Source organism: Lissotriton vulgaris, chromosome 5, assembly GCF_964263255.1.
Source record: "Lissotriton vulgaris chromosome 5, aLisVul1.2, whole genome shotgun sequence".
Taxonomy (NCBI): Eukaryota; Metazoa; Chordata; class Amphibia; order Caudata; family Salamandridae; genus Lissotriton; species Lissotriton vulgaris.
Genome location: NC_141693.1, coordinates 1,737,680,386 through 1,737,696,263, shown reverse-complemented (window position 1 = coordinate 1,737,696,263; position 15,878 = coordinate 1,737,680,386). Strand labels below are relative to the sequence as shown.

The window sequence follows — 15,878 nt, the reverse complement described above, 5'->3', positions numbered from 1 at the left end:
CCAAGCTTTGGGAACTACCCCGGAAGAGAGTGACAGATTCAAGATAGGATTTATCAAGTCATTAAGAACAGGTGCCATATTTGCTAGACACTTGGCAGGGCAAGGATCCTGTGGAGATCCGGATTTGAGACTTGTCAGAATAGCAAGAGAACTCTCTAGATCTAAAGGGGGAAAATTGGACAGAAAGGGGCCATGCTCTGGCAAGGGACACCCCAGACTTGTCGTATGCTGCTGGAAAGTGGCCTGGAGGGAAGATTGAATAGAGGTAATTTTCTGTACAAAATAGACAGCTAATTCCTTCAACCAAGTTTCGGAGTGAACATGGGTCGGAGTATAAGCAGCGGGAGAGGTGAAGTCTTTAACCACCCTAAAAATTTCCTTGCTAGAATGCTCCGCTTCATTGATTCTGGATTCCAGATAGGATTTTTTACCTTCCCAAATAAATTTATGGTAGGCTCGAGTCTGCGTCTTAAAATTTAACCTCTCAAAGATCATAGGATCGCCTCCATGCTCTTTCTGCTTTCTTAAGATCTTGTCGTGCTTTTTTTAGGTGAGGGGTAAACCAAGGAGCAGATGTTCTCTTGTCTGCAGAAGTATGTTTTTTGGCTGGAACCAAGCTCTCTAGACGGTCTGTGAACCAATTATGGAAGAGATCGATATACTCCTCTATATTGTTAGAGGTGGGACACGGGAAGCTAGTTAGAACATTTGATAGCATCTCTCTAGTAAGAAGATGGAAAGATTTAGAGAGATGCTTTAGCGACCCTGCTGGTTGGGACCGTGATGGAGCCATGACAGAGATGGAGAAAGTGATGAGAAAATGATCTGACCACAAAACTGGCATGGGAGGGTCGACACAGATAGGAACGGTAGAAAAAATCTGGTCAAGCGTGTGGCCTTTATTATGAGACGGTCCTGCCACATAAGGAGATAGGCCAAACACGGAAGTAATATCTAGCAGTTTTAGAGTGTCCGGATCCGAACTATTATCCATATGGATATTTAAGTCACCTAATAAAATGCAATGATTAGACCTAAGGCATGGTATTGATAGGGCTGCCTGTAGTTCTTCCAAAAACAGCCCTACCATCCTGGTGATCTGTAGACCAGGATACCAGTACAGGCCTGGGAAGATGAGAGCTGGAGAGTAAAGCCTAATGCTTCGCAGCCCTGTATATTGTCTACTGAGAACGTATGGCATACAATATTCTTATTAACTATAATAGCCACTCCACCACCTCTACCGGATGACCTATCTTTCCTATAAATGTTATAGGCAGAAGGTACGGCATTGGCCAAATCGGGAGAGGAAGAATCGGACAGCCAAGTTTCCGTAAGGAACAGACAGGATATCTTAGAATCCTGTAACATATTCCAAATGTCTAGAGAGTGGCCGGGTAGGGATCTAGTGTTCAGTAGTAAACATTTATGTTGAAAGGGTGGACTGACCTGTATAAAAGATTTCCGATCAGGGAGGCGCCAGCCACAAGTACTACAGCCTTTCTTCAGAGCCCGCCCTCCCGGAAAAACATGATGACAGCGGCTACACGGGGGGCGCAAGGAGCGAAGCTCGGGGCTAGAATACGCTAGAATGGAGCCACTTGCACAGATAGCGAATATATACGTAAGCCGTCCGGCCCCGTCCGCCTCCGTGCCGCGGACTGGCGCAGACTGGCTACTCTTTGGCGCCTCTTCGGCGCGTATTCGGCGCTACCGCTGCGCGTCACCGCTGCGCTAGTCTGTGGGGGATCTTATAGATTAGGTGAGGGTGGAGACTAGTCCGCCGACCTCTCCAAGATGGCTGGCCCGGATGGGACAGCCAGAAAACCAGAAAGTGATTTCGCTCCAAAGCTCCCTCCACGACAAACAGCACAGAAGCTGTGGTGGACCGGGGAAAGCGAGCAAACTACAGGTATGGGCAGAACTGATGGTTTCTAAAGCACAGTATCACATAAAAAGCACATGATAAATCACACTCGAAAATGTTTAAAAGTCTAAAAGGATCAATAAAAGCTGCAAGTTATTTGCAACAATTCTGGTGCGAGTTAGCGCTAGTAAAGGTGTAGCGCTCGCGCTGCAATCTTCGTTTAGTCAGTGATTGCGCGCGTGAGACTCCCGCCCTCAAGTAGTCAGGGCGAGGGGGAGACTAGTCCGCCGACCTCTCCCAAGATGGCTGGCCCGGATGCTCCTGCATCGAAGATCAGCCCCCCAGCATCCACGAGATCTGTGTGGGGCCCTGTAGGAGAGTAGGGTCTGCAATCCTATGATCACCCAGATTTTTTGCTTTTGTTTCACTGGTTTACGACTTTCTCTGGCTGTGGGCCTGCCAATCAGACCCACAGCCTGGCTGTTCTCTTTCTAAATTACCTCATGTACCCTAGGTGCATCTACCAATTGGTACTGGGCCACCTTATCAGACCCTGTAACTCAGGGCATAGGTGTACCCAGGGCTGCCAGGGGCTGCAGCATGTATTATGCCACCCCTGGCTGGCCTCCTAAATCTGACACAACTGGCTGCATGACAGCTGGGGCAAAGTCGTGTAATCACCCTTTGCTGTAGGTGTAGTATCCCTATACCTAACCCTAAAATGGACACACAGATCCCTATCAGTCACTCCTATGGCAGGCCTTGACAATCCTGAAGGCAGAGTGCTTGGAATCGTGTGAGATGGTGCTCTGGCATGAGCTGAGCCTGTCTGCAGCTTGCGGAATCAAGTCCTAATAGCTGTTCCATGATATCGCATACCATATACTCTTAAGTGCATTATAATCCTCGCGGTTAAATGCTATCTTTGGTATTGCTTTATCAAAACATGTCGAGTAAGGTGTCATACGAATTGGAATACTAACCCCTCGCCAATTCTGGCGACGGGGTTAGCATTCCACCCTTCTAGAGGGACACGACATGTATGTAACTGTGAACCCCGGTTAAAGTTAACTGAAGCCTCAGCTCCACAAAATGGATGCTGCCACCACAGACACGAGTCTGACCCCCTGCAGCTGGGAGTCCTTCCAGCGAGGGGAGCCTGGACAAAGGGTTTCCTGTCAGGGGCGGTGCTAGCACCGTCCCAGACATGGTTTTGTGTATCCTGGGTAGGCAGGGCTTTACAGGAAGGTGACTGCTGAGTGGCACCCCGGTGCTCACTACGCATAGGCCGGTCTGAACCAGTTCCAGGGGCACACCAGCCCCTGGCCTGGGGAAGTCCGGCATGGCTGAGGGGTGTAACCACCCCCCACCTAGTCCCACCCATAGGCAGGACCTAGTCACCGGGTCAGCCCCCTTTTTTAGTATAAAGATGGGAGCGGGCCCCCTGTTAAAATTAGATCATCTTTGGAATCAAGATACCACTTTCTTCGAAAGGACTTCACGATTTCTTCTTCAAGATTCTCCCTTGTGGCTAAGGAGTAGTCACCCTGCATCCGCAGGCACCATCCTAAAGAACACTGCGGTCTGCTGCAAGTCCTTCATCACGAATCCGACGACCCAGCTCGACGAGACCCGGCTTCCCTGGCACCTCTGACCTCTACTCACCTCTACAGCCAAGCTGAGAACCGTGAGTGCGACGAGACCTCAAGGGACCGACGATCGCCAAGACTGCACGACATCTTTACTGCAAGCCCACCGTGTCCTCCACTGGTGAGTGCCTTGGGGTCCGAGAAGCCCCGACCCTGCGCAGCTCCAGCACCCAAGATCAGCCCCCCTGCATCTCCACGATCTGCGTGGGGCCCTTCTGCTGTTTGCTGTGCACCGCGTTGTTTGGCTACTAGCCGGCTGGCTTGTGGCCTTCTGAACGACGCCCAACGACTTCACGACTGCTGGTCTGGTTGCTCCAGGCTGGCCCTTGCTTCCTTCAAGAGAGGCACCCCGGACCCTCCTGGTCCACTCCAGACGCCATTTTAGGTCCACCGCGTGGGCTTGAATTTGCCAAGGCTTTGTTGCCCAATCCTGGGTCCAGCGACGCCGACAGCTTCTATCTTCGTGGGACAGCTCGATCCTCCATCCTGGTCGCCGACAACGCCTCCTGGTCCGTGAGATCTTCGAGTCAAGCGTCACCCACTCACCTTGCCGAGGTGGCTACCATCCGGTGCCCTCCTGGTGCCCACTGACTACTGGCTAGTAGTCTCGAACTTGGTCCCCTCTGCTTTCAGGTGTCATCTATCTTCGAGATCCAGGCTTGGATCCAACTGAACTTTCTTCACTGGTCACCGGCCAGCATCTTTTCTTCCGGCTCCTGGTCCGTCTACGAGGATTCCCGACGTCTTTTCAGACCTATGCAGCTGCAGCCCCTGGGCTAGGTAACTTCGGCATTTCGGTGCCCCAGCATAGCCTCACTATCCAAGGGTCAGAATCTACTTTCGTTTTCTCCCTACCAGGTCGGGTTCGCCCGAGAACACTAACTTTCTATTTCCTAGCTACCATAGACTTTTGTCCCGCATCTCGCGTGAGAGTGCACACACTGCACCCGAGTCCCCTAGGCCTCCTAGAAGTAATCTAACGATTCCCTAGTCAAGTCCTAGCGATTCCAAAAGCTATTAGTACTGTACTTACCTGCTAGGAATTTCGCATTCCACTTTCAGAGTATATGGTTTTCCGTGCCCCTCGGGCATTTGTATATACTGTGCGAACTTAAGTATTTTTGTAAGAGTTTTGGTTTGTGCTTAGTACCCTGTCCTCATAAAGAGTACAGGGCTGTTGTGATCTTTAAATAAATAACTGTTTATTTTCATAACACTTGTGTGGTGTCCTTTCACTTGGTATTCAAGGGGTATATGTGTGGTAAACAGCTGGCTTAACACGCCCTCTCGAGTCTTTAGCCTTAGACTGCTCGTATCCACGCTACTAGGATAGCTGGTCTATAAGGTTGACTTACAACCAATCATCAATAAGGGTTGCTGGACTGATACATAGTGTTCACTAGAATAGTGAGCACTGCATATCAGGCCACCTTCTCACATTGGTGAGCAGCGGTTGGGATTTGAGCTTGCTGTTGTTTTACCACACGTATCCTAAGAATATCTTGTTGAAAGATCACATAAGTACTGTTAGGTACATATAACTAAAGCTTAGAATACTCTGAGTTCTACTGAACCAGCTGTTGTAGCTCCTCAAGGCTTAGCACACCTTGGCTGCAACTCTAGCAAGGGACCAGTAGGTAACACATAGTGTAGGTAGGTGCATCACTTACACCACACTAGAAGCAGTATGTCGGTCACAGGAGGAAACATTGAGTCTCCCCTTGTGTCAGTTGACCCTCCACAGGTCATCCCTTCAAGATATACTGCGCTTAGCTTCCATGAGTTACGACAAGTATGTACCTCTAGGAAGATTAAGCAGGGGTCTAACCCCACAACTGCTTTTCTGATTGGTCTCTTAGAGACTCATGATGCAAGGAGGGCTGGTAACCCAGACCCTTCTACTTCAGAAGGCAATATGCCCTCCCTACAAGGACCCTTTGATAACCAGGACCCTCCACATCAGGAAGCAGATGATGCTGATGATGAGGATGATGACTTGGAATCTAGGGGTGAGGCAGACCAGGAACAGGTAGAAGTCGTCAGACTAACCAGGACCAACTTAAGCAGACATGAGAGGGACTCTAGGGGAGCCCTGGGGCCACTCTCAGGTCAGCTTAACGTGGGGAATGGACGAGTTAGATCTCTATCAAGAGGCTCTATCAGATCCCTTCATACCAATGGCTCTCAACGTTCCTCTCAAAGGGGAATGACATCTCCCCAGAGGAGAATGTATGAAGCTAAGGAAAAGGCAGCCAATCTGAGGATTGAAAGGGAAGAACTTGCCCTGGCCAAAGAAAGGCTTGCCTTTGCTAGAGAGCAACAATTGGGTGGGACAGTCCCCACTGGTGGCAGCATTGTACCTAGCAATAGGGAAAGGAGTTTTGATACAAAACACCTTGGTAAGATAGTGCCCCCCTTTAAGCAAGGGGATGACATCCACAAATGGATTACTGCTTTGGAGAGGGCCTGCACTGTGCAAGGTGTTCCCCCAAGTCAGTGGGCAGCTATCTTGTGGCTCTCCTTTGAGGGTAAAGGAAGAGACAAGCTCCTCACCACAAGGGTGGAGGATGCTAATGATTACCAAGTCTTGAAAAGTGCACTGGTTGATGGGTTTGGCCTAACCACTGAGCAGTACAGGGTGCTGTTCAGGGATACCCAGAAAACTCAGTCTCAAGATTGGGCTGACTTTGTAGATTGTGCCACTAAGGCTTTTGAGGGCTGGTTGCTGGGCAGTAAGGTTACTGATTATAAAGGATTGTACAATTTGATGATGAGAGAACAAATTTTAAACAATTGTCAGAACCAGTTGTTGCATCAGCATCTTGTTGACTCAGATCTGACCTCTCCCCAAGAATTGGGAAAGAAGGCAGACAGATGGGTTAGAACAAGAGTTAAACAGAACCAGGGCCAGAATCAAGGTGGTCAGAAGAAAGCAGACCAGAAGGGTAAAGATTCAAAAGGGGAACAAAATGACCAGAAGTCTTCGACAGGTCCCCAACAACCCAAAGAGGGTGGGGGTCAGGCTACCCAAAAGAAGAAAGAAGGCCAATCTAAAAGGTGGTGCCAATACTGTAAAAGTAAAACTCACTGGTTTAGTGAGTGCACCAAGAAAGGAGGAGGGCAGACTCCTGCCACTGCAGCCCCTAAGGCACCTGTGCCCCCTAGTACAGCCAGCAGTGGTAGTGCACCTCCCAAGGGTTTAGTAGGGTTAACCCTGGGTTCTGAGGGGAGTGACAACTTAGTTGGCACCCTCACTCAGGCTGTCCTTGTCAGTACAGGGGATATGGATATGTCCCCTGACATAAGTCCCAATACTTTGGGCAAATACAGACAGACACCTTTTATTAATGGAAAAATGGCTCAGGCCTATAGGGACACTTGTGCCAGTGTCACAATGGTGACACCTGGCTTTGTGGACCCTGGACAGATCATGCCAGGTACAGAATTCCTGGTGACCAATGCAAGCAATGTCACTACCAATCATAGTATGGCAATTGTAGCTTTCTCCTGGGGAGGGGTAACTGGCCAAAAGAAGGTTGTAGTTAGTTCAGACCTCCCAGTGGATTGTTTGTTGGGCAATGATTTGGAGTCATCACAATGGTCAGAAGTGGAGCAGAGGACTCATCTGGAAATGTTAGGCTTGCCAGCACATGTGTTTGCTGTGACTAGGTCACAGGCCAGAAAATGCCCCACTGAACAGGTGCTGGATCCTGGAACAATGGACCAGACACCTTCCAAGAAAAAGAGCAGTAGGGTTAAGGCTGTGCCTTCCCCCTTGCCCCAGGTTGTGGATCAAGTCTCAGAGGAGGCTGACCTGCAAGAATTGAGGGAAACTGAGCCTAGAGAGTTTGAACTTGATCAAGTTGAATTCTTGGGTTCAGGGGGACCCTCAAGGGAAGACCTGGGGAAGGACCAGTTAGACTGCCCTTCTCTTGAACCCCTCAGACAGCAGGCTGCTGCTGAGGCTGCTGGGAACGCCACAGGTACCCACAAGGTATACTGGGAAGATGGACTCCTGTACACTGAGTCAAGAGACCCCAAGCCTGGCATGACCAGGAGGCTGGTTGTACCCTTGTCTCAGAGAGGTTTCCTACTTACCTTGGCCCATGAGATTCCCTTAGCAGGTCACTTAGGCCAGACAAAGACTTGGGACAGGCTTGTCTCACACTTTCACTGGCCTCACATGAATGAGGATACCAAGGAGTTTTGTCGCTCCTGTGTCACTTGCCAAGCCAGTGGTAAGTCAGGTGGCACAACAAAGGCCCCCCTTATACCAATGCCTGTGGTGGGGGTGCCCTTTGAAAGAGTGGGGATTGACATTGTTGGTCCAATGGAACCCCAGACAGCATCAGGGCACAAGTTTATACTGGTGGTAGTGGATCATGCCACCAGGTATCCTGAAGCTATTCCACTTAGGACCACCACAGCACCTGTGGTGGCAAGGGCCCTAGTTGGAGTGTTCTCCAGAGTGGGCTTCCCTAAGGAGGTTGTCTCTGACAGAGGTGCAAACTTCATGTCAAGCTACTTAACTGCTATGTGGAAGGAGTGTGGTGTCAATTACAAATTCACTACACCCTATCACCCACAATGCAATGGGCTTGTTGAAAGGTTCAACAGGACCCTAAAAGGGATGATTCATGGACTACCTGAAACACTCAGGCGTAGATGGGATGTCCTGATGCCCTGCCTTCTGTTTGCTTACAGAGAGGTCCCACAAAAGGGGGTTGGCTACAGCCCTTTTGAACTTTTGTATGGGCATCCTGTGAGAGGCCCCTTGTGTTTGGTGAAGGAAGGATGGGAGAGACCTCTCAAAAAGCCTGCAACCAACATAATGGACTATGTACTTGGTCTCCGCTCCAGGATGGCTGAGTATATGGAGAAGGCATCAGAAAACCTTAAGGCCAGTCAAGAACTTCAAAAAGCTTGGCATGACCAAAAGGCTGTCCTGACTGTTTATCAGCCTGGACAGAAGGTGTGGGTGTTGGAGCCAGTGGCCCCAGCAGCACTCAAAGACAAATGGTCTGGGCCCCACACAATTCTTGAGCAAAAGGGAGAGGTCACCTACCTGGTAGACCTTGGAACTCCCAGGAGTCCCCACAGGGTACTCCATGTCAACAGGCTCAAAGCATATGTCGACAGGAAGGACATGAGCTTGCTCATGGCCATAGATGAGGGACAGGAGGAAGAGAGTGACCCTCTCCCAGACCTGCTCACTCAGAATCCTGATGATGGGTCAGTAGATGGTGTTGTCTTTTGTGGCAGCCTCTCTGAACATCAGCAGAAAGACTGTAAACAGGTTCTTCAGTCTTTCAGACATATGTTCTCTCTGACACCCAGTCAGACCAATTGGTGCACCCATGAGGTTGACACTGGTGACAGCCTGCCAGTCAAGAGTAAAATCTACAGGCAGCCTGATCATGTTAGAGACTGCATAAAAACTGAAGTGCAGAAAATGTTGGACTTGGGAGTCATTGAACCCTCAGATAGCCCTTGGGCTAGTCCAGTAGTTCTAGTGCCAAAGCCTCACACCCAAGATGGTAAGAGAGAGATGAGGTTTTGCGTAGACTACAGGGGTCTCAACGCAGTCACTAAGACTGATGCCCATCCAATACCAAGGGCAGATGAACTTATAGATAGATTGGCTTCTGCCAACTACTTAAGTACATTTGACTTAACAGCTGGGTATTGGCAAATCAGGTTAGCTGAGGATGCCAAGCCCAAAACAGCATTTTCAACCCCTGGTGGGCATTATCAATTTGTGGTAATGCCCTTTGGTCTGAAAAATGCACCTGCCACCTTCCAAAGGTTGGTGAATCAAGTCCTTACTGGGCTGGATGACTTCTGTGCAGCATATCTAGATGATATTGCTGTCTTTAGCTCCACCTGGGAGGATCACCTGGTCCACCTGAGGAAAGTGTTAGAGGCTCTGCAAGCAGCAGGCCTCACTATCAAGGCCACCAAGTGCCAGATAGGGCAGACACAGGTTGTATACCTGGGCCACCTTGTAGGTGGAGGCCAGGTTCAGCCACTGGAGAGCAAAATACAGTCAATCAGGGACTGGGCTCCTCCAACCACCCAGACTCAGGTTCGAGCTTTCTTGGGCCTGACTGGATACTACAGAAAGTTTGTCAGGAACTATGGTTCCATTGTGACACCATTAAATGAACTGACAAGTAAGAAAATGCCAAAAAAGGTTCAGTGGACAGCAGGCTGTCAAAAAGCATTCGATGACCTAAAGCAGGCCATGTGCACAGCACCTATCCTTAAGAGTCCAGACTACTCCAAACCATTCATTGTCCAAACAGATGCTTCTGAGTTGGGTGTGGGAGCTGTTCTTTCTCAACTGAATTTTGATGGTCAGGATCAGCCCATTGCTTTTATAAGCAGAAGGCTGACCCCCAGAGAGAAGAATTGGTCAGCTATTGAGAGGGAGGCCTTTGCTGTGGTTTGGGCCCTGAAGAAGCTGAGGCCATACTTGTTTGGCACTCACTTCAAGATTCAGACCGACCATAAGCCCCTCTTGTGGCTAAATCAGATGAAGGGTGAAAACCCCAAACTGCTTAGGTGGTCCATTTCCCTACAGGGGATGGACTTTACAGTGGAACATAGACCTGGTACTGATCATGGCAATGCCGATGGGCTCTCCAGATATTTCCACTTAGAACAAGAAGACTCACCTGGTCAAGGTTAGCTTATTGTCCCAAAGTTTGGGGGGGGGTCATGTAGGAGAGTAGGGTCTGCAATCCTATGATCACCCAGATTTTTTGCTTTTGTTTCACTGGTTTACGACTTTCTCTGGCTGTGGGCCTGCCAATCAGACCCACAGCCTGGCTGTTCTCTTTCTAAATTACCTCATGTACCCTAGGTGCATCTACCAATTGGTACTGGGCCACCTTATCAGACCCTGTAACTCAGGGCATAGGTGTACCCAGGGCTGCCAGGGGCTGCAGCATGTATTATGCCACCCCTGGCTGGCCTCCTAAATCTGACACAACTGGCTGCATGACAGCTGGGGCAAAGTCGTGTAATCACCCTTTGCTGTAGGTGTAGTATCCCTATACCTAACCCTAAAATGGACACACAGATCCCTATCAGTCACTCCTATGGCAGGCCTTGACAATCCTGAAGGCAGAGTGCTTGGAATCGTGTGAGATGGTGCTCTGGCATGAGCTGAGCCTGTCTGCAGCTTGCGGAATCAAGTCCTAATAGCTGTTCCATGATATCGCATACCATATACTCTTAAGTGCATTATAATCCTCGCGGTTAAATGCTATCTTTGGTATTGCTTTATCAAAACATGTCGAGTAAGGTGTCATACGAATTGGAATACTAACCCCTCGCCAATTCTGGCGACGGGGTTAGCATTCCACCCTTCTAGAGGGACACGACATGTATGTAACTGTGAACCCCGGTTAAAGTTAACTGAAGCCTCAGCTCCACAAAATGGATGCTGCCACCACAGACACGAGTCTGACCCCCTGCAGCTGGGAGTCCTTCCAGCGAGGGGAGCCTGGACAAAGGGTTTCCTGTCAGGGGCGGTGCTAGCACCGTCCCAGACATGGTTTTGTGTATCCTGGGTAGGCAGGGCTTTACAGGAAGGTGACTGCTGAGTGGCACCCCGGTGCTCACTACGCATAGGCCGGTCTGAACCAGTTCCAGGGGCACACCAGCCCCTGGCCTGGGGAAGTCCGGCATGGCTGAGGGGTGTAACCACCCCCCACCTAGTCCCACCCATAGGCAGGACCTAGTCACCGGGTCAGCCCCCTTTTTTAGTATAAAGATGGGAGCGGGCCCCCTGTTAAAATTAGATCATCTTTGGAATCAAGATACCACTTTCTTCGAAAGGACTTCACGATTTCTTCTTCAAGATTCTCCCTTGTGGCTAAGGAGTAGTCACCCTGCATCCGCAGGCACCATCCTAAAGAACACTGCGGTCTGCTGCAAGTCCTTCATCACGAATCCGACGACCCAGCTCGACGAGACCCGGCTTCCCTGGCACCTCTGACCTCTACTCACCTCTACAGCCAAGCTGAGAACCGTGAGTGCGACGAGACCTCAAGGGACCGACGATCGCCAAGACTGCACGACATCTTTACTGCAAGCCCACCGTGTCCTCCACTGGTGAGTGCCTTGGGGTCCGAGAAGCCCCGACCCTGCGCAGCTCCAGCACCCAAGATCAGCCCCCCTGCATCTCCACGATCTGCGTGGGGCCCTTCTGCTGTTTGCTGTGCACCGCGTTGTTTGGCTACTAGCCGGCTGGCTTGTGGCCTTCTGAACGACGCCCAACGACTTCACGACTGCTGGTCTGGTTGCTCCAGGCTGGCCCTTGCTTCCTTCTTCAAGAGAGGCACCCCGGACCCACCTGGTCCACTCCAGACGCCATTTTAGGTCCACCGCGTGGGCTTGAATTTGCCAAGGCTTTGTTGCCCAATCCTGGGTCCAGCGACGCCGACAGCTTCTATCTTCGTGGGACAGCTCGATCCTCCATCCTGGTCGCCGACAACGCCTCCTGGTCCGTGAGATCTTCGAGTCAAGCGTCACCCACTCACCTTGCCGAGGTGGCTACCATCCGGTGCCCTCCTGGTGCCCACTGACTACTGGCTAGTAGTCTCGAACTTGGTCCCCTCTGCTTTCAGGTGTCATCTATCTTCGAGATCCAGGCTTGGATCCAACTGAACTTTCTTCACTGGTCACCGGCCAGCATCTTTTCTTCCGGCTCCTGGTCCGTCTACGAGGATTCCCGACGTCTTTTCAGACCTATGCAGCTGCAGCCCCTGGGCTAGGTAACTTCGGCATTTCGGTGCCCCAGCATAGCCTCACTATCCAAGGGTCAGAATCTACTTTCGTTTTCTCCCTACCAGGTCGGGTTCGCCCGAGAACACTAACTTTCTATTTCCTAGCTACCATAGACTTTTGTCCCGCATCTCGCGTGAGAGTGCACACACTGCACCCGAGTCCCCTAGGCCTCCTAGAAGTAATCTAACGATTCCCTAGTCAAGTCCTAGCGATTCCAAAAGCTATTAGTACTGTACTTACCTGCTAGGAATTTCGCATTCCACTTTCAGAGTATATGGTTTTCCGTGCCCCTCGGGCATTTGTATATACTGTGCGAACTTAAGTATTTTTGTAAGAGTTTTGGTTTGTGCTTAGTACCCTGTCCTCATAAAGAGTACAGGGCTGTTGTGATCTTTAAATAAATAACTGTTTATTTTCATAACACTTGTGTGGTGTCCTTTCACTTGGTATTCAAGGGGTATATGTGTGGTAAACAGCTGGCTTAACACGCCCTCTCGAGTCTTTAGCCTTAGACTGCTCGTATCCACGCTACTAGGATAGCTGGTCTATAAGGTTGACTTACAACCAATCATCAATAAGGGTTGCTGGACTGATACATAGTGTTCACTAGAATAGTGAGCACTGCATATCAGGCCACCTTCTCACAGGCCCTTCTTCCTGTTTGCTGCTCGACGCGTTGTCTGGTCACTTGCCGGCTGGCTAGTGACCTCCTAGACGACGAACACCGACAACTTTGCTGCTGGTCTGGTTGCTCCAGACTGGCCCTAGCTCCCTTCCAAAAGAGGAGCACCCTGGACCCTCTTGGTCCACTCCAGACGCCGTTTCCACTCACCGTGTGGGTTGCCTTTGCTAAGGTCTGTTGAACCCAAATCCGGAGACGACACCGCCGATAGCGAGAGCCTGCGTGGGACAGCTTGTGCCTCCATCCTGGTCGTCGAAGACACCACCTGGTCCACGTGGCTGCAGAGACAAGCATCCACCTTCACCTGATCGCGACGACGACATCTGGTTCCACTCCAGTCACTGGCTAGTGACTTTGAACATTGTCCCCTCTGCTTTCAGGTTCTTCTCTTCACCAATCCACCCTTGGATTGCACCGGACATCTTCCTCCTGGTCGCCTGCAGCATCTTTCTTCAAGGCTCCATAGACTTCAACGCGGAAACCCGACACGACTTCGCAACTATGCACCCGCAGCCTGTGGGTGAGGTAACAGGAGCATTTCGGTGCTCCTGGGTAGCTTGACTCTCCTAGTGTCCAGTTCCATTGTCGTTTCAGTCCTATCTAGTCAGGAACGTCCGTACTCACCTTTTCTTTAAACTGTTCTATCCATAGACGTTTGTACGCATCTCGCGTGTGAGTTCACACTCTGCAAAAGCGTTCCGTGGGCCTCCTATTACTTACCTCAAGTTAGTATAGCGTGGTCCCAGCGATCCTACAACCTCTGGACAGCTCCATTCCTTTAATTGACTTTCACATTCCATTTATCTAGTATATGGTTTGTCGTGCCCCCAGGGCACCATTGTAAATCGTGCAACTTTAATGTATTTTTCCTAAGAGTTTGTCATGTGCTTAGCCCTCTGACCTCATAAAGAGTTCAGAGGTGTATGTTAGTTAATAAATAACTGTTTATTTTTATAACTACCTGTGTGGTGTCCTTTTCATTTGGTATTCAAAGGTTATATGTGGTAAAACAGCTGGCTTCACATGCCATAAAGAGTTTAGCCTGAAGACTGCTTTTGTCCACGCTACTAGGATAGCTGGTCTATAAGGTTGACTTACAACCAATCACCATAAGGGTTGTTTGGACTGATACAAGGTGATCACTAGAACTAGTGAGCATCATATATCAGGCCAACTTCTCACAGGGCCCTCCGCGGCGTTGCCGGAGGCTCCTGCCCTGGCACCGACTGGCTCGGATCCAGGTTTGGAGGATGTGGTGCCATTGGGGTACGGCCCTTCGGGGTTCCCTCCTTCGGACCACGGCGCCTCTTCTTCGCCGCAAACTCCTGTGGGAGTCCCTGTGGAGTCGCGGGTGGTCGCCGGAGCTTGGGACGCACCCCAGAGCCCCTCTCGGTCCTCTGGACAGGCGGCAGTCTTGTCCGAGGCCGAGGTGATGCTGCTTCGGCGCCGTGGGCTGCTGGCGCCACAGGGGTCGGCAGAGAGCCCCTCCCACCCCATCAGGGGTCAAGGCTGGCGGGGGCCTCCTCGTCCCTCCACGCAGGCAGCTGCCTTGTCAGAGGTCAGGTCGGCGCTGCTCCTTCGCCGCTCTGGCCCAGCGGCGGTCTCCTGCACCGTGTCGGAGGCCGCCCCCGGCGTCTTCCCCGGCGCCGGACACGACGATGTCCTGCCTCAGATTGCGGACTCTACGTGCCAGGCCGACGTCTGATCGTTGACTAGTCTTCGGACGCCTCCTCCAGAGGTTCGGCGTTTGCTAGTGTCATCCTCGCCGGAGACGGGCCGCTGCGTCGTGGCCTTTTTACCAACGTCGTCTAAGGGCGGCTCCTTGCCTTCGCACCGGTCTTCGCCAGAGGAGCCGCAGGTTTCCCACTCCTCGGTCCCACTTCCTTCTTTCCAGACCTGGCCCTTCCCTCCTCCGGTTGGCTTGGGGGTTGGCCGCCTTAGCTTGCAGCCGTCACCTAACGAGGAGCTGCTTTCCCCTCCGCAGGGCCCTACAGTGGCAGGTGCAGCTTTCGCTCACTCTGTTTCCAAGTCTGTGGGAATTTTGCGCATGGGTGACTCAGCTACGCATTTCCCAGCGGATCCTCTTCTGGAGGTTCTCCATCAGGGCTTTGGTGGCAGGGAGCTGTTGTTTCCCTTCCATGGTTCGCTCCATTCTTCTCTCTTGAGGACTTGGGGCCGTCCCGCATCGGGGGACCCGGTGCCCCAACACCGTCTGCACCGCCGTCATCCGGCGCCGTGTGATCCGGTGTGCCATTCCATTCACCCCTCTACCAGAGGCCCCCTTTTGCAGACTACCTTTCCTTCTCTGCCGTCGCTGTTGTCTCCCCTGTCACGAGATGCCCGTTGGCTGGACTCCTGGGGGCGCAATATGTTTGCTTCGACCAGTGCGGCTCTGCGGGCCCTTAACACGTTGTGTGTTTTGGCTCAGGCCACTTCTTGTTTGTGGGATTCGGCGGAGTCCCTTATGTCCACTGCTTCACAGGGGGGTGTCTGTGTTGATTTGAGACACCATGTGTTGGATGGCCGGGAGCTGGCGGCGTTTATTCTTCGCTCCGCTTTGGACATCTCGGAAGTGCTGGGTCGTGCCATGGCTTCTTCGGTTGCCCTTCGTCGCCATGCCTGACTTCAGGACAGTGTGTTCCCGGAGAACGTTTGAGAACGGTTGGTGGACCTTCTCTTCGATGGTGCTCTTTTATTCCATGCTCCTGCGGACTCGGCCATCCAGAGGTACTTGGCGGGGCTTCGTCGTCCTCCTCCTCCTCCACTTCCTCCTCTCCCCTCTCAGTGAGCTGTGAGTTGATCTGGCACTTGGAGGTGTTCTTCTGTTGGGGCGGGTTGCCCCGGTTGTCGGTTCTGTTGTCATCGTGACCACTCGAGTCCTCCT

At 51.4% G+C, this 15,878-nt stretch overlaps 1 protein-coding gene across 9 annotated transcripts in view; it reads left to right on the top strand.

Moving 5' to 3' along the window:
- KAT7 (lysine acetyltransferase 7) overlaps nt 1-15,878 on the top strand; it is a 707,790-nt gene that overhangs the window by 483,347 nt on the left and 208,565 nt on the right. The window lies entirely within an intron of this gene.